This window comes from Dendrobates tinctorius, unplaced genomic scaffold, assembly GCF_039654945.1.
Source record: "Dendrobates tinctorius isolate UK_male_01 unplaced genomic scaffold, ASM3965494v1 ptg000241l, whole genome shotgun sequence".
NCBI classification, from domain to species: domain Eukaryota; kingdom Metazoa; phylum Chordata; class Amphibia; order Anura; family Dendrobatidae; genus Dendrobates; species Dendrobates tinctorius.
In genome coordinates, this window is record NW_027361908.1 from 12,518,669 (window position 1) to 12,540,746 (window position 22,078).

The 22,078-nt window shown below is 42.2% G+C and overlaps 1 long non-coding RNA gene across 1 annotated transcript in view; it reads left to right on the forward strand.

The window, feature by feature from the left end:
• Window positions 1-22,078, forward strand: part of LOC141060645 (uncharacterized) — a 100,642-nt gene that overhangs the window by 72,551 nt on the left and 6,013 nt on the right. Inside the window, exons 2-5 of the long non-coding RNA XR_012222739.1 lie at window positions 10,566-10,793; window positions 19,453-19,594; window positions 19,972-20,277; window positions 20,599-20,755. This is a non-coding gene — a long non-coding RNA (uncharacterized lncRNA). The remainder of the gene's footprint in view (window positions 1-10,565; window positions 10,794-19,452; window positions 19,595-19,971; window positions 20,278-20,598; window positions 20,756-22,078) is intronic.

The following is a 22,078-nucleotide window of genomic DNA, read 5'->3' on the forward strand; positions in this document are numbered from 1 at the left end:
GTGTCTCCATTTTTCGAGATCTTGTGTCGGTCGAGGGCTTATTTTTTGTATGCCAACCTGACATTTTTAATGATACCATTTTTGTGCAGATACGATCTTTTGATCGCCCATTATTGCATTTTAATGCAATGTCACAGCAACCAAAAAAACGTAATTCTGGCGTTTTGATTTTTTCTTGCTACGCCGTTTAGTGATCAGGTTAATCCTTTTTTTTTTATTGACTGGGCGATCCTGAACTCGGTGATATGAAATATGTCTATGTTTGATTTTTATTTTGATTGTTTTATTTTGAATGGGGCGAATGGGGGGTGATTTGAATTTTTATGTTTTTTTAATTTTTTTCATATTTTTAAAAACTTTTTTATACTTTTGGCATGCTTCAATAGCCTCCATGGGAGGCAAGAAGCTGCCACAACTCGATGACCTCTGCTACATAGAAGCGATGCTTAGATCACCTCTATGTAGCAGTTTACCTGCATTGCTATGAGCGCCGACCACAGGGTGGCGCTCACAGCAATCCGGCATCAACAACCATAGAGGTCTCAAGGAAACCTCTGGTTGTCATGCTGACGAACCGATGACCCCCGATCACGTGCATCGGCGAGCACATTTCCGGCCGTATCGCCAGGCGCACTTGTTAAATGCTGCTGTCAGAGTTTGACAGCGGCATCTAGCTAGTTAATAGCAAGGGGCGGATCGCGATTCTGCCAGCAGCTATTGCGGGCACATGTCAGCTGTTCAAAACAGCGGGGGTGCTGCCATCGGACGTACTATACCAACCAAAGGCAGAAAGGGGTTAAAGGAGTCTGTGTCATTCTTTCAATTAACCCTTCCCGACCTTTGACGCCACATAAGCGTCAAGAAAAGTTGTGCCAATACAACCCATGATGCCTATGTAGCGTCATGAATTGATTGCCCCCCTGTGGGTCAGGTGACCGGGGTCACTGAAAGGTCACCTGACACACACACAGAGGACCTTTTATAGTTAACCCCAGGGGGCGTACCTTAGCCCCCACGTGCCTACGATCGCTCTGATTGGCTGTTAAATGTGAAACAGCCAATCAGAGCGATTTGTAATATTTCACCAATGAAACTTTAAATATTACAATCCAGCCATGGCCAATGCTGCAATAGCATCTGCCATGGCTGGAGACCGAGACCCAATCCCCGCCCACCGATTGGCGGGGGCGATCGGCCCCCACCACCGACGGACGGCGGCTATCTGCCGCCGTTAACATCAGCTCCCCTCCCCCTTCCCCCCGCTCCCCCCCACCTTCCGATCCCCCCCTCACCTCCACGGTACCTACAAAATCCCTCTGGCAGTCCCGGTGTCCCGACGTCCCCGATCATGAGCGCTGCCACCTTGGAAAATGGCGGGCGCATACTCAATGCGCCCGCTGGAATTTGCTGGCTGCAGATTCATTTTTTCATTTTGATCACTGTGATAAACTCTCACAGTGATCAAAATAAAAAAGTAAATACACCCCCCTTTATCACCCCCATAGGTAGGCACAAATAATAAAATTAAAAAAAGAAAAATTTCCAATAGGGTTAGAATTAGGGTTAGGGTTGGAATTAGGGTTAGGATAGAGACAATCATGTGAACTCTGTCTTACTTTTCACTCAATAAATGGATCTTTTAGTAGCTGGAATTTTTTTCTTTTTTCTGGAGTAACTACACGCTGGACGACGTGATTCCTTGCTCCCACACACCACAGGCTGTTTTCAAGTGAGCTGGTAAGACCCTTTTTTTCCTTTACTGTCTAGCGGTGTACGCTCCTCCCACACTACCGTGTACCGGCTGGTATCACGGACAAATAGAAGCTATCTGGGTGTGACTCTGGAAGAAAAAGCTGAGGAGTTAGTCCATTTTTCCAGACCTACACCTTAGAGTCGTGTCCGTTTTTCAAACAGTTTCGTATATCTGCCATTTGATCACGGTCAAAACTAGATAGAGACAGCATGTGTCAGTCCTTATACAAATACATAGAGCTTGACAATTTTCCATACAGACACCATCTAGCGGTGTACGCTCCTCACACACTACCGTGTACCGGCTGGTATCACGGACAAATAAAAGCTATCTGGGTGTGACTCTGGAAGAAAAAGCCGAGGAGTTTGTCCGTTTTTCCAGACCTACACCTTAGAGTCGTGTCCATTTTTCAAACAGTTTCATACATCTGCTGTTTGATAACGGTCAAAAGTAGACAGAGACAGCGTGTGTCAGTCCGTATACAAATACATGGAGCTTGACAATTTTACATACACACATCGTATAGAGCTGTCCGATTCTCCAACAGTATTGTATATCTGCCATTCGCATTGCAGTCACTTTTATACCTAGTCAGCGTGTGTGTGTGACACTCCGTAAATACATGTATGGAGATTATTAGTTGCACAAAAAACGTATACAGCTGTGCACTTCTGATACAGTATATCTGCTTGTTGGATTACGGTCCAATACATACTGTGAGAGCGTCTGTGACTAACATAATATATACGTTGATTTAATTTATTTAATACACCTTACACAGCTGGACGCTCCTCATACAGTACCATCTCTCTGCTAGTATTTTTGGTACATTTTCCCAAACATGAGGAAGTATGGTGGAAGAGGCCACGGACGTGGGCAGGGGGGCGCAGCTGGTACTGATGGTGGTGGTGCATAGGCTGGCTGTGGCAAAAGCACAATAGCAGCTAAGGCAGGAGGTGTTGAGCTTGCGTCATCCTCTGAACCAAGAAGCCTGTAAGGTTGCCTTTTCTTGGAGTAGGAAAACCACTTTTAAAGCCGGAGCATCAGGAACAGGTTTTGGCATACATTGCCAAAACAGCCACCAGCTCTATTACCTCCGTTTCTGAACGTTCGAAACCTGCAAGCACGGAGTCATCAGTGCAGGGTTCTGGTCATAAAAAACCCCTTTCCTTGTGTCCTTCACTCCCACCAAAAGTTAAGGATGTGGCAGCCCACACTTCAGATTACTCTATGGAGCTCTTTTCACATACCATGCCTGGGTTATCCAGTCAAATCCTGAATTCCCCAGTCCAAGATGAATCTGACATGGAGTGCACTGATGCACAGCCACTGCTAGATGATTCTGCTGGTACATTGACCCACAGCACTACATTGCCCTCACAGTCTATTGAGCTAGAATCTGACAGTGATGAAACCCAGGTGCCCCTTCCCGCATGCTATACCACCTTACACGGTAACACAGAGGAAGGTAAAGAGGTGAAGAGGAGGTGATGGATGACCCAGTTCTGGACCCGGATTGGCATCCATTGGGGGAGGAGGGTGGCATTGGCAATAGTTCAGATAAGGAGAAGGATCCGCAGCAGGCATTGACATCGCAGCAGCAGTTATCTAGCAGGCCCGTAGCTGTCCTAAAACGTGGAACAAAAACTAAAAGAGTTGCAGGACAGCTTGACCAGACGGTCAACTTTGCACAGCGTGCAAGGCCAGAAAATGTTTACCATAGTAGGAAGAGTGCAGTGTGGCACTTCTTTGTCCAAAATCCTACTGATGAAGCAAAGGTTACCTGTAAGAAGTGCAGAAGGGCCTTTAGCTGAGGTAAACAACTCAGAAATTTGAATACCAGTTGCATGCTTAGACATTTAATCAACATGCACTTGCAAGCATGGACGGACTACAAAACCACAGTGTCATGATCTCAGTGCGGGTTTGACTCGCACACGTGGGGTTAATGTCTGGAACCAGTGCTGATGACTGGCATTTCTGGGGTTAAAGGCTGTGATCCCGGTGCAGGCTTACCTGCACACCTGGGGCTATGATTGTGGCCTCTCCCTGGTTCTGGGAGAGGCTTCTTATAGCCTCAGGACGCTCCCATCCCTATCAGTTATACTCTTGCCCTTGGCATAGTGTGGTGACCCCTGAGTGTGTTTTTGCTGTGTTCTGGTTGCTTGATAATCTGTGTATGACTCGGTCTGTTCTCTGGATATTGCTTTGGATTCTGCTTGGTACCTTCTGTGTCTGTTTGGTTTTGACTGCTGCTTGGCCCTGACTATCCGCTCTGTCTCATCCTTGGTACGTTACGGCTATCTCTGTGTATGAACCCCGTTTTGCCTGACTCTGAGTAATTCTGTATAGTGTCTTTCCATCTCACTAAGCAGGATGCTAAACCCCGCCCCCTTGCAGTCACATGACCGTAGGTTCCGTGTCTGCTTGCTAAACTTCAGCATCCACAGGTCCTGTGCATCGGTACTTTCTGGCTGTACCTGACTCCGGTACCCCTACAGTGCGGGTGAGTCCCTGCTCAGCGGAGGCTGCATGCCAGTGCTGACAGGATCCTGACACTCAGGACACGCGCACTGGCTCAGTGAGCAAGTACAGTGCGGTGTTCCTGACACACAGGTTGCACATGTGCATCTGCTCTGACTGAAGGTAGCCAACAACGCTCCATCGCTACCCCCACTGTAAGACCACCGCCACCATTAAGCACACCACCAGCACTAAATGTGGAGGTGTCGTCGCAAGGCCACAGCACTCAGGGAATCACAATGGCTTTGCAACACAACACTGAATCTAGGCCATCACCACCAATACCATCACCAACCCCATCTCACTCCATCTGGTCCACCGCTACTTCCCCCATATGCAGCTCTCCAGTCCAGCTCACCCTACCAGATACTCTGAGTAGGACAAGAAAGTACTCATCCTCTCATCCGCGTACACTGTGTTTGAACGCCTACATTGCCAAACTAATCTCATTAGAGATGATGCCCTACCACTTGGTTGAAAGCGAAGCTTTCCGTGACCTCATGGCCTACGCTGTCCCACGCTATGACCTACCCAGTCGGCACTTCTTTTCTCGAAAAGCCATCCCTGCCCTCCTCTGGCATTTGAAAGACCGCATTGTCCATGCACTAAAACAGTCAGTGAGAGGAAAGGTGCACCTCACAACAGATGCATGGACCAGTAGACATGGCCAGGGCCGTTACGTGTCCATCACTGTGCACTGGGTTAATGTGGTGGATGCAGGCTCCACTGGGGACAGCGGCGGTGAAACAGTGCTGCCTAGCCCATGGTATAGGAAACAGTTGGCTGTAGGCTTTCGCTCCTCCTCCTCGTCTATCAGCGAAAGCTTGTCCACAGGGCGCAATCGCATGATCACTACATCGGCAGCTCGCAGTGTTGCACACGAGGTGTCCCACTATCGATCAGCTAGTGGTAAGCCTCAGCAGGCTGTGTTAAAGATGATGTCTTTGGGTGACAACAGACACACCGCGGAGGTACTGGCCAACTACTTGCAGCGACAAACAGAGTCATGGCTGGGCAGTCTACATCTTGAGGCAGGCAAGTTATTCAGTGATAACGGCCGTAATTTTGTGGCAGCCATAGCCCGTGCAAAACTCACACACATACCTTGCCTGGCTCACACTTTGAACCTGGTGGTGCAGTGCTTCCTTAATAATTATCCGGAGTTAACATCCCTGCTCCATAAGGTGCGAAGACTGTGCTCACACATCCATCGCTCGGCCATACACTCCACTCATATGCAGAAGCTGCAGCGATTGCTCCGCCTCCCCAAGCACCGCCTAATCATAGACGTTGCAACAAGGTGGAACTCCACCCTGCACATGGATGAGAGGCTGTGCAAACAAGAGGCAGGCTGTAATGCATTTGTGGGAGGATACCCGGGCAGGCAGTTTGAGGGAAGACATGGAATTGTCGGGTGTGCAGTGGTCAAAGCTGAAAGATCTCTGTAAAGTCCTTCAGTGTTTTGAGGAATGCACATGGCTGGTAAGCGCAGATGACGCCATCATAAGCATGAGCATCCCACTTATGCGTCTGCTCATGCAAAGTCTGACACATATTAAGGATCAGGCATCTGCAGCGGAGGAGGAGGAGGAGGGAAGCCTGGATGACAGTCAGCCATTGTCTGGTCAGGGAACTGTCCTGGATGAGGTGGAGGAAGAGGAGGAGGATGAGGATGAGGGGATGATTATTTTGGGCAGGAGGATGTTTCTCAGGGGGCAAGAGAAAATGTTGGCGTTCCAAGGTCAGGTACAGTGTTTGTGCATGACTGTAGGGATGTGGATTTGCCAGAAACTGCTCCTCCTCCCACCACAGGCAGTGCATCATTGACACCTGGAACATTGGCCCACATGTGTGATTATGCCTTGCGGATCCTAAAAAGGGATGCCCGCATTGCCAAAATGATGAGGGATGACGACTACTGGCTGGCCAGCATCCTTGATCCACGCTACAAAGGCAAATTACACAACATCATGCCACAGGAGAACCTAGAGATAATATTGGCAAACAAACAAGCAACTCTGGTAAACCATTTGTTTGAGGCTTTCCCAGGACACAGCAGTGGTGCTGGTTCTTCCACGAGCCATAGTGGGCACAATGGAAGAGGTGTTCGTGGTGCACACAGCAGAAGTGGCGTTGGAGACGGGTTTAATGACCATGTTGTGGAATGATTTCTCAAGTACCGCTCACACGACTGCTAATACTGCATCGATTAAAAGTGACAGGAGGCAGCAGTTGTCAACTATGGTTACAAACTACTTTTCCTCCCATATCGATGTTCTCCCTCACAGGTAATTCTCCTTTGACTATTGGACCTCTAAACTGGACGCCTGGCCTGAATTGGCACAATATGATTGCCCTGCTGCTAGTGTGTTATCTGAAAGAGTCTTCAGTGCTGCTGGATCAATCCTGACAGAAAAAGGACCCATCTGTCGACCCAAAATGTTGATGATCTAACCTTCATTTAAATGAACCATGCATGGGTTTCAAAGGATTTTATTCCACCTTCCCCTGATGACACATAGGTTACCAGAAAAGTGCCTCGGTTTTTCCCTCCTCTTCCTCGGACATGCCCAATTACACCCTTTGCAGCAGCTGAATGTCCAGCCAACACATCAACATATGCCAATTTTTAAACCTCCCTAACTGTGCTGCCCACCCCTCCCCCAACGGCTGGGGTCAAGACCTGGCGCACCCGGGCAAGTGCCATTGCTCTGAACGGGTGGATGGGCCCACTGATGGCCAATGGCAATGGCACAGGGCCCCTCATAGTACAATACAGTGTCTCAGACGGTGGGAGGGCCCACTTGCCGTTAGACACGCCAGCGTACTATGAGGGGCCCTGTGCCAGTACTGTCGACCACGATTGTGCCCCCCCTGATTGGTCATGGCCACAGCACTTGCAAGTTGCAATATTTACCTCCCTGCTCCACCGCGGTGTAGTCTGGGCAGTTAAATCCTTCACAGGGATGGCCACTAGAAATTTGGTGTATTGATCAATGATGGCTAAGATGTAGCTATGGCCTGTCCTGCTGGCCTCTACCTTCAGATGATCAATGGCTACCATTTGAAATGGACGTCAACTTACAAGCGGATGCAGTGGTGGTTTATGATCACCTTTCACAGTTGTGATAGTCACAGACGTGTGACATTCCTGCCACCATTTTTCAATGTCTCCTCTCATGCCAATCCAATAGAATCGCCTTCGGCCCGTGGCTTCTGTCTTTTGCACTCCAAAATGACCAGACACATCATGATAGGCAGTGAGGACCATGGGTACATCTCTCCCTGTGATCACAATTTCATGAAGACGAGTAATGGTGATGTGATCCACGCTACTGCGATAAAGCAATCCTTTCTTCACAAAGAACCTTTTTCGCTTTCTCCACAGACACAGTAATTGAGGGTCTGTATCACCTCTGCAACATCTACCGGGAGGTTTTCCCGCGATGCGAAACACCTGGTATGTGCTGATACAGTACCTTGTTTCAAAAATTTGTTTTAAGGTATCATCTGTAGGATAACCAACTGTGGGGGGTGTTAAATATTAAGAATCCGTTAATTTCTTATTACACGCAGTTCTGTACATTGCTTTAGCTGACATTTCATAGGCTATTTTTGTAAGGTTAGCTCATGGAAAAGGACAACTCCATATGTGGAGACCACGTGCTTTGAAAGATGTATATTTTGAGGTGGGGGCTTACTCTAGGGGTCGCTCTTGCTCCCTCCCCATCATGAGACACAGATGCAAGGATGTCATCTCTGCACGGACATAGCATTGAATGGACAGCTGATATGTAGCAAGAGAGACAGACGCCATTTGCCATGTGGGATCCCAGAGAAAGAAGAATACATGTTGCTTTGCTATGAACAAATGGACAATCTCTTCACCTATTTTGATGTTTTTCTGTAATAATCTTTTCTTTGATGGAAAAATATTCAGGATTGAGAGTCCTCAGTAGTTGATACCTTTTAATGGCTAACTGAAAAGATGGTAATACATTGCAAGCTTTCGAGACTACTCAGGTCTCTTCATCAGGCTAGACTAATACAAAATCTGAAGTCACATATTTATGCACAATACAGCCTAGAAAAAATGCAATAGATAAGACAAGTGACGTGAAGCAGAACTATCAATATGGGAGAGGGAGAAACATAAATATAAACATTGGACCAGTTCATAGATAAGGAATCTGGATGTTTTATGGTCCTCTGATTGGGGTCTAGTTCTGTGTTGCCCCGCAAGGTTTTAAAAGGAAATTCCTTAATTGATGTAAAAAGACATAAATCCATGCGACACATTCATTCCAGCACTGAGAGTGTCAAAGTTCGTCATAAATTTGTACTCCCAAACGCGTCTCTCTCTCTGAGATGTGAAGTTACCTTTCAATACCAGTAATTTCATATCCATGCTGCTGTGATCAGGGATACAGAAATGTTTTGCCACAGGTAGATCCATTCTTTTTTCTCTTATAGTGTGACGATGAGCATTCATCCTTGTTCTAAGCTTTTGCCCTGTCTCCCCCACATACAGACCCCCAGTTGGACATTTAGTACAAATAATTAAGTACACCACATTAGATGTAATGCAGGTGAAAGTACCTGGGATCTTGTAGTCCTGATGTGAGTTGGGGATCTTTATCTTGTCCGTGGTCATTATAAATGGACAGGTTTTACATTTTTTCTGGTTGCAAGGAAAGGTTCCTGCAGCTGTTGGAGAGGACAGGGAACTTCTGACAATGATGCTTCTTAAATGTGGGGGCTGCCTAAAACACAGTAGTGGGGGGTCTGGAAAAATGGATTTTAATCGGGCATCTTTTTGTAGTAAAGGTTGTAATTTCCGTGCAGCTCCCCTTAGCACCTCCAGATTTGGGTTGTAGGTGACTACTAGAGGCACTCAGTTATTTTCTTCTTTAGCTTTGTAATGTAGCAGGTGATTCCTTGACAATCTGGTGGCTCTTGTAATTTGGTTTTCAATTGTTCTTGGATGGTAACCCTGATTCAAAAAGGTCTTTTTGAGGCGACCAAGGTGTTTGTCTCTATCCATGGGGTTGGAACATATACGATTGTATCTGATGGCTTGGCTATAGATAATAGAGTTCTTTATGTGTTTTGGATGGAAACTGTCCCATTTAAGGTATGTTGGACTGTCGATTGGCTTCTGATACAGGGATGTCTCTATTTCATTGTTTTTTAGCTTAATGATGGTGTCCAAAAAATTAATCTCAGTACTGGAGTAGTTGAGTGTTAAATTGATGGTGGGATGAAATTGATTAAACTGTTCGTGGAACGTCTTTAGCTGTTGCTCAGACTCCGTCCAGATGATTAAAATATCATCAATGAAGCGGTAGTAGCCCAGGGGCCTGATGGGGCATGAGGACAAAAAATCGCTTTCAAGCTTGGCCATGAAAAGATTTGCATACTGTGGAGCCATTTTACTTCCCATAGCTGTGTCAGTCTCCTGTAGATAGATCCTGTTGTCAAATTCAAAGTAATTGTGGGTGAGGATGAATTTTATAAGTTTCACCACAGCATCAGCATCAGTCCCTGTGTTTTCCATGAAGAATTTGCAGGCATGTAAACCATCTTGGTGTGGGATATTAGAGTACAAAGATTCCACATCCATGGTGGCCAGGATGGTTCCTTCTGGTAGAGGACCTATTGCTGCTAGTTTATTCAATAGGTCAGTTGTGTCCTGAATGTAGCTGGATGTATCCTTCACCAGTGGTTTAAGAATACCCTCTACCCATCCAGATACCTGCTCAGTGAGGGTGCCCACACATGAAATAATTGGTCTTCCTGGATTTCCAGATTTGTGGATTTTGGGAAGCATGTAGAATGTCCCTATTCTTGGAGTCTCTGGTATCAGGTCATCGCCAGCTCTTATGGACTGGTCAGGCAGACAAGAAACCAACTTGTTTAGTTCCTTGTAATAGTCCTGTGTAGGATCCGACTCCAATTTTCTATAGTAGCACGTGTCCATAAGTTGCCTGTTTGCTTCCTTCATGTAGTCTGATGTATTCATCATGACTATTGCACCTCCCTTGTCAGCAGGTTTAATGATGATTTCTTTGTTGGTTTTTAAAGACTGTATGGCCTTTCTCTCCTGGGCACTGATGTTGGATGCTTGTCTCCTGTTAGTGTCTATGATTGTGGATTTGTGGATTCTTTGATGGAAGAATCCAAATAAACCACTATATTTTTATCTGGTAACTAGTCCTGAGTATTGTACAAGAATACGCATTTTTTATATTGGAGAGCCAGCCAGATCTGAATTTTTGCACTTTTGCAGATTTCCCTCAACTTGCCCAAAAGGGGGAATGAACTTTGCTAACGTCATATGTGCAAGTTATCAGGAACTCCATTATTATGGACAAGTCACAAGAATCAGACAGAAACTAAAAGTGAGAACTAAGAATTGCCAGATGGATTGAGAAGTACTACAAGTGCCAGACCTGCTGAAGGTAAACGTGTGAAGACAAGAGCCCATCAAAGGAACTACAAGCTGAGATATTTCAAGGTAAGAAATGGATATCATTGCTTCTTTTTCTAAGCAGAGTAAATTGAAATTTAAGTCTGTAGACGAATCTAATTTAGACGTATTATGGCTCAGCTTATATGCAGAATGTGAAGTGGAAAATCTGAATTAGATTCTAAGCTGGTGTCGTTCAATAGAGAAAGAGAGAAATTAAAAAATATTCTACAGATGGTAGATATATTTCATAGATCTGTGTCAGAGAAATCCAAAAATGATTGTTGTGCAGATGTTCCCGAGATTGGCTGTAAAGTTAGGGAGATTGAACAAGACTGTAATCAAGTGTCTGTAGCAGCCATTCAAGGTGACCTTGCAGATGTGGAACAAGATGGAGAAGTAGGAGGAGACTTCAGAACTGACGTAGATGCCGTACAAGGGAAAGAAGTGCCACTAAAAATAGACGACTCACAGGCCCAATTTCAAATTGAAAGGAGGAGGAAAAATTTGTTAAAAATATGCAAAATCATTCCTGCATATGATAACAAAATCCATGTTTGTAGAAATTCTGAGGTTTTTGAAAGCTGTGCTGACAAATTTGATTTAACTAGCCAGGAAAAAAATCTGGCGTTTAAAATGTGGATTCCTGTAAACTTTGCTAGGAGATTATCTTTAAAGATATCTGGTGAAACACATGAGAACTTAAATGATAAAGACAGATTAAAAATTCTGATTTTTTGTGCATCAAATGAAAATTATTCAGATATTGATATTCTTCAAAAATTAAGGATTGGTCGGAAGGAATGCACTTATACATTCATGTCCATATATGAACACCTGTATAGAATGTTGAGTGAGAATGTCAAAACACAGTCCCTCATAAAGACTTTTGTAACCAAATTTTGGTTTTTAAATCCTGCATCTCGTATTATTGCGTCACAAAAAGATTCTTTATTTGAATGTGCGCAATCCCTTGATTTTGCCAGAAAACACAAGAATCGTGAAAGGAAAGTAAATCATGCTAATTTTGTGAAGACAGGCAAAGTAAAATGTTATCAGAAGCCTGTATCAAAGTCTTCTAAATTGAGTTTTCCCCAAAATCAAATCTATGAAGAACGAAGAAAATCACATATTTGTTATAAGCCGTATGTAAAGATGAGTTCTGATCTTTCTGTAAAAAAGATGGTGGAATTTGACAGACAGAAGCAGGTGGTGAGTGAGACCATTGGCTGTGAGCTGAAGAGTCCATCGGAATCTGACGGACAGAAGCAGGTGGAGAGTGACATCAACTGTGAGCTGAACAGTCCATTATCTGAGCTACTCAGAGGATCCATTAATTTCAGAATAGCAAAAATATTTCAAGACATATTTTACAGGGAAATAAGTATGGGTTTAGGAATTGGCTAAAAATGTAATTAAATGTTGTGTAAAAGTGTTATACAAAGTATTAGTCAGTTATATGTAATTATTTTATAGAGTATAATTCTGTAGTTCTATAGTTTTGTAGATATGCATATTCATACAGTATATATAGAGTGTTTGTAGAAGTAGAGATTGTAGAACTGTATTTTTTAATGAAAACTAAAATCTACTCCAGTAATTATATTTAGAATATGATATTAACCTTATCTTTTATTTTTCCTTAGAATTTTCATTTCAAAGCAGGACTTAATTGGGAAAAATTCTCTTACAAGGATTTATGTCTTTATTTACACAGGAAGTTGTAATAATTGCATGATTTTATACATTTAACACTTAAATAATATTCATATAACTAACTGCATTTTAAATGTGTTCTGTGTGTATGCCTTTACTGCATGGCTTGACATAACAAACTACAGCAGGTGATATCTGAACCTTGCTCTAATAATAAGTATACCATGTCCCTGTAGCCTTAGTGAAAAGAATTTTTAAGGGGTCTCAGCTTTTGCAAATCAAAGGAATTTTTTTCCCAGGCCTAAAGTTTCAAGTGTATAGCTAATTCAACATATATTTTTATGTTATGTGTATTTGGGGAATATTCAAAGAAATATTAAGATACTAAATTTAATAGTTTACAATGCGCATTGATAATTAGGATAATTTGGGTTAAAATACATGTATTCATCACACCTTTGTATGTGGAATCTGTGGTGTGAACTTATATGTGACACAGTCTGAGTGACATATGACAAGATGAGTGTATGAGCAGCTGCTTAGGAGTAATGTGATACGTTTGATGTATGTGATGCCTCAGGATTCTGAATGCAAGGAAGAAAAAAAAAACCCAAAACCTTTATTTTTAGGAGAAATATGCAGGTCAGTTAAATTATTAGAATATTAAGATATTTAATGCTGTACAACATATATTTCTATATTTCTGTAGTAACTATTTCTTGATTTAGTTAATTGTGGATAGGTGCAATCGCACATCAAAATGGTTTATGAAGAAAATCTACATTTAAATTAATTTTTCCAAAGGATAATTTTATGATATTCAATTTTATGTTTAATGGTTACATAGATTGGTTACACATCTTCAGACAAATATTTGGTATAAAGCAAGTATAATATTCACACAATTTATAAATTAATTATTGTTAATTTTGGTTTTGATAAATGAATTATTTCATGAAACAATATTTTTTGGTATTAAGGGGGAAAATGTGTTTTTGATCCTGACTACATCATCACATTTGATTAATACCTCTTCTTCACACATTTTAATAAAGAAGAAATATAAATAAGGTACAATGGTATAAGTATTGGGTATAATAACATTAAGTATTATAAAGAGTCATTTATTTACACTAAGAAGAATATTACATGCAAAGTTGCATAATTTGAATGTTTTGGTAATACAAGTTTATGACAATTATGAAATAATCCAGATCATGGAAATATTAAGGGTATATGTTACTGAGGCCATAACTACTCTACATTTGGTATCAACATAAAGGCCTTATTTTTATTCTTATTCTTATTTTTTATTCTTATTTTTATTCTTATTTTTTATTCTTATTTCTATTTTTCATTTTCAATTTTTATTTTTTCTGTCAATCAAGAAAAAAAACATCAATATAAGTAATATCTACTATGAGAATATTGCTTCATTAAATATAGGGATGATATGGTTCCATTACAAAGGAAAATGTTTCAATTCTGAGTTATATGCAACGATTCTTTCGTTCACCATTCACTCACTCATATATTCTTATTTTGGTATTTTGGTTCATGGCTATACATTCTTACATACTATTGGTATAATAAATATATTCCTTATTAATAAAGATGAAAACACTTCTTTCATAAAACACACTGACACCTATGGGTTGAAAAAGGTAATTACACCTATGGCTTAAAAAATGTTCTATCACATGAAGAATATGGTTAATAATGTATTATCACTTATTATTGTTTTGAAATCCATATATGGTACAAATTCTGATAATGAGTATATGGATATTACTGATTGCTATGGTACGCTGTGATATTATAGGTTAGGAAAATTATCAGATTTGGTATAGAATAGGAAATGAAGACTTGAAGCAAGATACTGAAATTACGTTAATAAAGACTTTTCATATTTCTAAATTCAATTGATTCTTACCAGTTGCAAGAAGAAGAACGCCACTATCCAGAAGTCCCAGAAGGTAACAAAGCTATGATTTCTGAGTAATAGACTGTGTTAATTACAAGTGCAGTATCCACCACTGACAGTCACAATTAAAGTATCTAACCTGACAACTAGAGGACGATGATCCTATGATGCTGAGATTAACTGTATTATCACGCTCTTATCAAGTTCTAGTGGTTTCCAATCACCTGTAAAGCTGGTGAACAATGAAGGTAATTGTCAGGAAGCTACAACCCTGACATGTGTCCTGTGCACTAGGACTAAGGACTGGTAATGGTGCTATGTTTAGCAAGGAAGAGTCAGTTTAACCCTTGCTTTGCTGACCAAAAAGGTCACACCTGTTCAAAGACCAGTGCCGATGGAGGATTCCAGAATATCCAAGGCGAGCCAATGTAAGTCCAGGTTTTTAAAGGTGACACTGCACAGATATTAAAGCTACATTTCATCTACAGACTTTGTTTTCTTATCAACATTTGAATTTATGGACTTTGATTTGACACATGACACAATTCCTACAACAGCTATATGCTATCTCAAAAGAATTATAATAGAGAAAAACTGTGCTTTAAAAGAATCAAGAAGAAGACAGAAGACATCAAAATGAAGACCAGATGACATCAGATGATGATGATGACTGGACCTGAGGTGCTTCAATTTAGATTTAGGGAAGTATAATTATACATATTTTATATGAATATTGTTCACGGCTTACCATAACATGAATTCACATCAATTATGTCATTGAGTACGTATAACAATAATCTGATATTATTATTATTGATATTTAAATTATTTTGCCTAAGAAGAAAAGAAGAAAGAAGATCTCATTATATTTTGAGGGTTCCAATTAATGTCTGTCTCCCTCAAAAGGGGGAATTGTTAAATATTAAAAATCTGTTAATTGCTTATTACACGCAGTTCTGTACATTGCTTTAGCTGACATTACATAGGCTATTTTTGTAAGGTTAGCTCATGGAAAAGGACAACTCCATATCTGGAGACCACGTGCTTTGAAAGATGTATATTTAAGGTGGGGGCTTACTCTAGGGGTCGCTCTTGCTCCCTCCCCATCATGAGACACAGACGCAAGGATGTCTAGAAAACAGGTGAGTGGGCACCAACCATGTAAATACTCATGCAGGGATCACCACATGCAAGTTAACTAGACAAATGAACAAGGAAAGAGAAAAAGACTGCATGTAAGTGGGATCACCACGCCAAAAACCAAATATTGATCTAAATATAATTTTTATTATAGAAAACACAAAAGCAGCAAAAGAGCAGCAAAAGACAACACACATAAAAACAATTAAAAAATCTAGTCAAATTGTAGACCGCTGGCTGCAGAACGTAGAGGCACCAATATAGAACAATAACATACTCAATGTCATAGCATATAGTACAGACAGTATAGTGGGGACACAAGTAGCACACAAATGACTGGACAGTATAATAAAATCCTGTACCTATATATAAAGTGCATAGTACATGACTGAGAGTGACACTCGATACCTCCTGGGAGGAGCCCTATAATGTTTGGAATAAACCTAATAAATGGAGTATAAATACATAGTATAACTCCCAATGAGATGAAGTCAGTAGCCCAAGAAAGTAACCAAAGTTACCAAAAGGAAAAGGGCTGATAATGTGTGTCTGTTAGAGACCCCAAACTGGAGTATAATACATCACCCAAAGGCATAACAGTCCGTAAGTCCAGTCAGAGGTCGCCCCAGCGTCTGTGTATGGTGCCAGCAGCCACCGCGGAGTACAATGACCCACGCGTTCCGACACCGCTAGGTGTCTTTCTCAAGGTGAGTGCTATTGCAAACTCTAAGTGCCGCTTATTTAAATCGAAAAAATCACAGATAAATCCAAACCAGGTGGCGACTGGCGGCGTGCAGGGAAAATCATGGAGGCGGAAGTAACCTCACAGCGTGTCTATTGCGCAGGCGCCGTCGCGCGGCAACCAGGACACAACGATTGAAGTCTCGTGAGACTAGAGTATCCCGCGCCTGCGCGGTACGTCCGAGCGGGTAAACACAAGCAGCCTTGTGAGCGCTTGTAACCTCACAGCGTATCTATTGCGCAGGCGCCGTCGCGCGGCAACCAAAACACAACGATTAAGGTCTTGTGAGACTAGAATATCCCGCGCCTGCGCAGTGCGTCCGAGCGGGTAAACACAAGCAGCCTTGTGAGCGCTATCAGCTTACAACAAGGAACAACAACTCAAATGAATAACAGATCACACGCATGCGCAGTTCAACCCACAGATGGCCATGACAAGAAGGCGAACATAGTGTAAAGCATGCATGTGCATAACCAGCCTTCCGTCAAGGTGGAAAAGTATTGAGATAATGCACACTCAAGACCTGTGGAGGATGTATATCCCACGGATACGTACTGAAGCCCAATGGGCACAGGGTTGGTTATTTATTGCTATTTTATAGGTATAATAGCAAATCATTAGAAAACAAGTATCCACACCTATAAGGTCAATCATACACATGCACATAACCCCACAAAAAGGTTTATCAACCAAATCCACATAAAATGTGGACTAGAGCATTTTTGCAGGCAACATGCGTCATAGTAACTGAGCACTAATCAGGGTATATACCCTAATTGGCCCTAGAGCCAATCGATCGATTTTTTCGATTTAAATAAGCGGCGCTTAGAGTTTGCAATAGCACTCACCTTGAGAAAGACACCTAGCGGTGTCGGAATGCGTGGGTCATTGTACTCCGCGGTGGCTGCTGGCACCATACACAGACGCTGGGGCGACCTCTGACTGGACTTACGGACTGTTATGCCTTTGGGTGATGTATTATACTCCAGTTTGGGGTCTCTAACAGACATACATTATCAGCCCTTTTCCTTTTTGGTAACTTTGGTTACTTTCTTGGGCTACTGACTTCATCTCATTGGGAGTTATACTATGTATTTATACTCCATTTATTAGGTTTATTCCAAACATTATAGGGCTCCTCCCAGGAGGTATCGAGTGTCACTCTCAGTCATGTACTATGCACTTTATATATAGGTACAGGATTTTATTATACTGTCCAGTCATTTGTGTGCTACTTGTGTCCCCACTATACTGTCTGTACTATATGCTATGACATTGAGTATGTTATTGTTCTATATTGGTGCCTCTACGTTCTGCAGCCAGCGGTCTACAATTTGACTAGATTTTTTAATTGTTTTTATGTGTGTTGTCTTTTGCTGCTCTTTTGCTGCTTTTGTGTTTTCTATAATAAAAATTATATTTATATCAATATTTGGTTTTTGGCGTGGTGATCCCACTTACACGCATAGTCTTTTTCTCTTTCCTTGTTCATTTGTCTAGTTAACTTGCATGTGGTGATCCCTGCATGAGTATTTACTTGGTTGGTGCCCACTCACCTGTTTTCTAATCAGCTTGTTGTACTCATCTTTCATGAGTGTTCTTTAGAGTGGTGGCACACCTTGTTATTATTTGATGGATTTAAATGCCAGAGAGGCGGCTTGGCAGGAACAAGTTAGGGAAATTTTTGGTGGAGATAGTGAGGTTATGACCTGCAATACGGCTATTGATACGGGTTTTCAGAGTTTGTCTTCTGATTTGCTGGGTCTACATAAGAAATTGACCAAGACTTGGTGGAACATTAAGAGCTTGGAAGAATATAAGAGACTAGGCCTTATCCCACGTGGACTGAGAGTCCAAATCTTCCCGGCTTGGGAAGTTGATGATGAGTTCAAACTGACTTGGGAAACTGGCCTGAAAAAATGCTCTTATATAATAATTGACATGCTGATTGAGCAGGATAAAGCTTTGTTGTCTAGGATCAGGGATGAGATCAGGGACAAGGAACTCAAACTTGACACCTTTGACAAAAAAACATTGGTTGATCCATTTAGGAATCGACTTAAGGAAATGGTCGATCGGTATGAGAAGGATATCATTAGGGGCAAAAATAATAAATTCCAACGAGACAAATTAGACTCTGATAGACAACGGGTCTTTAAATGGACACATCAGGGCAATGTGAGGTATCGGACTTCAGTGACCGCTAACAATGACAGTAATGTTACTACCAATTTAGGTGCAACTACACAAAATAGTGATTTTTTATCTACCGACACAAGCGACAGAGAAAGCAGTCTAGAAGGGGGAGAAGGAAACCCAAGACACCGGCCCAAACGAAACAGGAACCCACGAGTGTGGTCTCCGAACTCGAGGAGGGAGACGAGACTCAACAACAGGAGACGTTACTAGAGGACACCTCTCAATCTGGCCTTTTGCCAGATGGGGTGGGATTGCAGATAATTAATCTATCTTCATATGAATTATCAGACGCAGAAATTAAACTTCTGTCTAAGGGTCTCTCTTTTTCACCCATGAATTGTCTTGACAAGTTTGAACTCACGAAGGATTTATATCTGTTTTGTCGTCAATTGATGTTCAAAATGTTGTACCAACAACCCTCTCTTATTGAGGATTTACCCGAACAGGATAGAAAAGTACTACGTGACTTGTTAGACTTGTTAGCAGAAAATGAGGCTGGTACTGGATGTAAGAGATTTACTGGTAAACTGCCATCTCAGGCCTCCCCGAATTTCTCTCTAGTCCCAACAATTCAGATATTTTTCGACAAGACGTGTGGGGATATTAAGAGACTCAGGATTGATAAGTTTCGTCATGACAATCTGAATAGAGGGGAAAAACTGGCATTAAAGAGCTTGAAAAACAATGATGCCTTCGAAATTAAGGAGGCTGATAAGGGCGGCAACATCGTTCTTTGGCCTAAAGATATGTATTGCCTGGAAGTCCGCCGTCAGCTTGATAATGCTCAGTACTATTTAATCTTACCCTCAGATCCGACCACAATTTTTAAGGGTCAGTTAGATAGATTACTTTCTAGGGCACTCCTGAATGGTATTATCAACAAAAAAGAGCTAGATTTTCTTACCACAAACCACCCGGTTGTACCAACTTTTTATTTGTTATCTAAGGTACACAAATCGATCACTGAGCCTCCGGGCAGACCCATTGTCTCTGGGCTGGGGGGTTTATATGAGAAACCTTGTGCTTATCTTGATTTCTTTCTGCAGCCATTGGCCCAACGGTTGGAGTCTTTTGTCAGAGATACCACTCACCTGCTATTGCTTTTGAAGGATCTGGAAATCCCCGATGGTACTATTCTTGTCACCCTAGATGTGGAGGCTCTATACACCAACATCAGTCACAACCTTGGTATGGAGGCCGTCTCTTATTTTTTGAATCAACACACTACGGGTGACAGAGGTCATGACACGTTTATTCTGGAGCTCCTAAAGTTTGTCCTCGAAAAAAACTATTTTGTTTTTGACAGGGCTTTCTTTAGGCAAGTGTCTGGGACAGCCATGGGGGGCTAAGTGTGCGCCCTCCTACGCCAACCTTTTTTTGGGTTGGTGGGAGGAGACACACGTATATCAACAAGACGGTTTTTCCAAATGGGTTTTTAAGTGGTATAGATATATAGATGACATTGTTATCATTTGGTTGGGATCCGAAACACAGCTAATGGACTTTATAGCAATGCTAAATGAGAATCATTGGAATATCAGGCTTACTTGCACCTTTTCTTCTAGTTCGGTGGACTTTTTGGATCTCAGGATCGGAGTGTGCAATAATCGTATTACTACGACGCTGTTCCGTAAAACAACGGCAACCAATAATGTTTTACACTTTGAAAGTTTTCATCCTGCACATTTACGCAAGGGAATCCCGAAGGGACAATTCATTCGAATTAGGAGAAATTGCAGTTGCACGGAAGACTTCTTGAGGGAATCACGACAACTATCAGATTTCGTGAGAGAGGCTACCCAAGGAGGATCGTATCTGGGGCCTTCGAGTTTTCCAGGAATAGACCCAGGGAGGAATTCCTTAACCCACGGGTAAGGGGAGTGCGAAATCGAGTCAGTCTCATTACGAGATTCCACAATCAGTGGAACGATGTTTATCAAATTCTTGGGAACAATTGGGGCATCCTGCTGGGTGACTCCAAATTGCGTCGTTTTATAGATGAATGCCCAAATGTGGTGGCTAGACGGGCGCAGAATCTTAAGGATATTCTATCTAACAGCCATTTCAGACGTCCAATTACCAAGATTCGTACTGGTAATGACACTAGGGGTACGTTTCCGTGTGGGGATTGCTCCATCTGTCCTAGAATTTTGACTAATAGATTACTGTCTACGTTGTGTCTGCCCTTACAGATCCAGCCGAAGGCGTATCTCAACTGCCGCTCTCGCAACTTGGTTTACGCCCTGGTTTGCGGGTGTAAGAAACTGTATGTGGGACAGACAACGCAGGAACTACGACGTAGGACACAGCAGCATCTCTCGAATATCATGACGGCAAGGGCTGACAGGGGTAAGGGGAAACCGTTGACCTCTGTAGCCATCCACTTTCTTGATAACCATGGTGGCTCCCCTGACTCCCTCAGGGTCATGGGACTGGAGGGGGTTAGTGTTAACATTAGGGGGGGCAACATCTCAGAAGAGCTCCTTCGGCGGGAAGCGAGATGGATATATGACTTGGACTGCCTTTCACCACATGGGCTTAATGAGGAACTGTTATATAATGGTTTCTATAAGAAATTATAGACTGGGTGCTGTAGCTCCTTTATTAACTTTGGATGTTGCCCCCTTTTTTGCTCTCCCTTACATAGGTTTTAGGTCTAGGATTTTTCTGCGTGCTGTAGTCTGTGACCTTTCTCAGTTTCCGTTCTCCTCAAGTCGTTCACATGTGGTTGTCTTCTAGCAATACCCTTTTTTTTGTTGTAATCTACCCCGAGATACAAGAATAAAGAAAAAAGAAACCATCATGAGAAGATTAAAAAGGGAAAAGAGGGAAAAAAATCAAGAATAAACTATGAGGACTTCATCACTATGCGGCTGTTTCCCTTTATTTTTGGGATCCTCTGTTTTTGTTATTGTAACGAATTTTGGTCGTCTGTTGATCTAGATTCTCTTGAATGTGTCTCATACTATTGTTGCTCTGTATCACATCCTGGTGTGGGAATTGTGACCATCACCATTTTGAGTGTACAGATTTAGGTGTACATTAATGAGACCTCGTGTGTGTGGGGGCACCTATATGACCCAATTTAATACAACTATGGTCTTTGTTATATAAAAATAGTAGGTATATACATATTTGATTTGATTTTTTCTTTTATTATGTGAATATCTGAGCCATTTGTCTTTGGGCCGTAACATTCGATTACTACAGATGCATGCGTGAGGGGTCTAAAATATTTATTGTATTAAGCGCTGCCCCTCTGTTACAGTAGTAGTGGTGCACCACATGTGTTTTCGCTGATACCCTGCTCTAGGGCCAATTAGGGTATATACCCTGATTAGTGCTCAGTTACTATGATGCATGTTGCCTGCAAAAATGCTCTAGTCCACATTTTATGTGGATTTGGTTGATAAACCTTTTTGTGGGGTTATGTGCATGTGTATGATTGACCTTATAGGTGTGGATACTTGTTTTCTAATGATTTGCTATTATACCTATAAAATACCAATAAATAACCAACCCTGTGCCCATTGGGCTTCAGTACGTATCCGTGGGATATACATCCTCCACAGGTCTTGAGTGTGCATTATCTCAATACTTTTCCACCTTGACGGAAGGCTGGTTATGCACATGCATGCTTTACACTATGTTCGCCTTCTTGTCATGGCCATC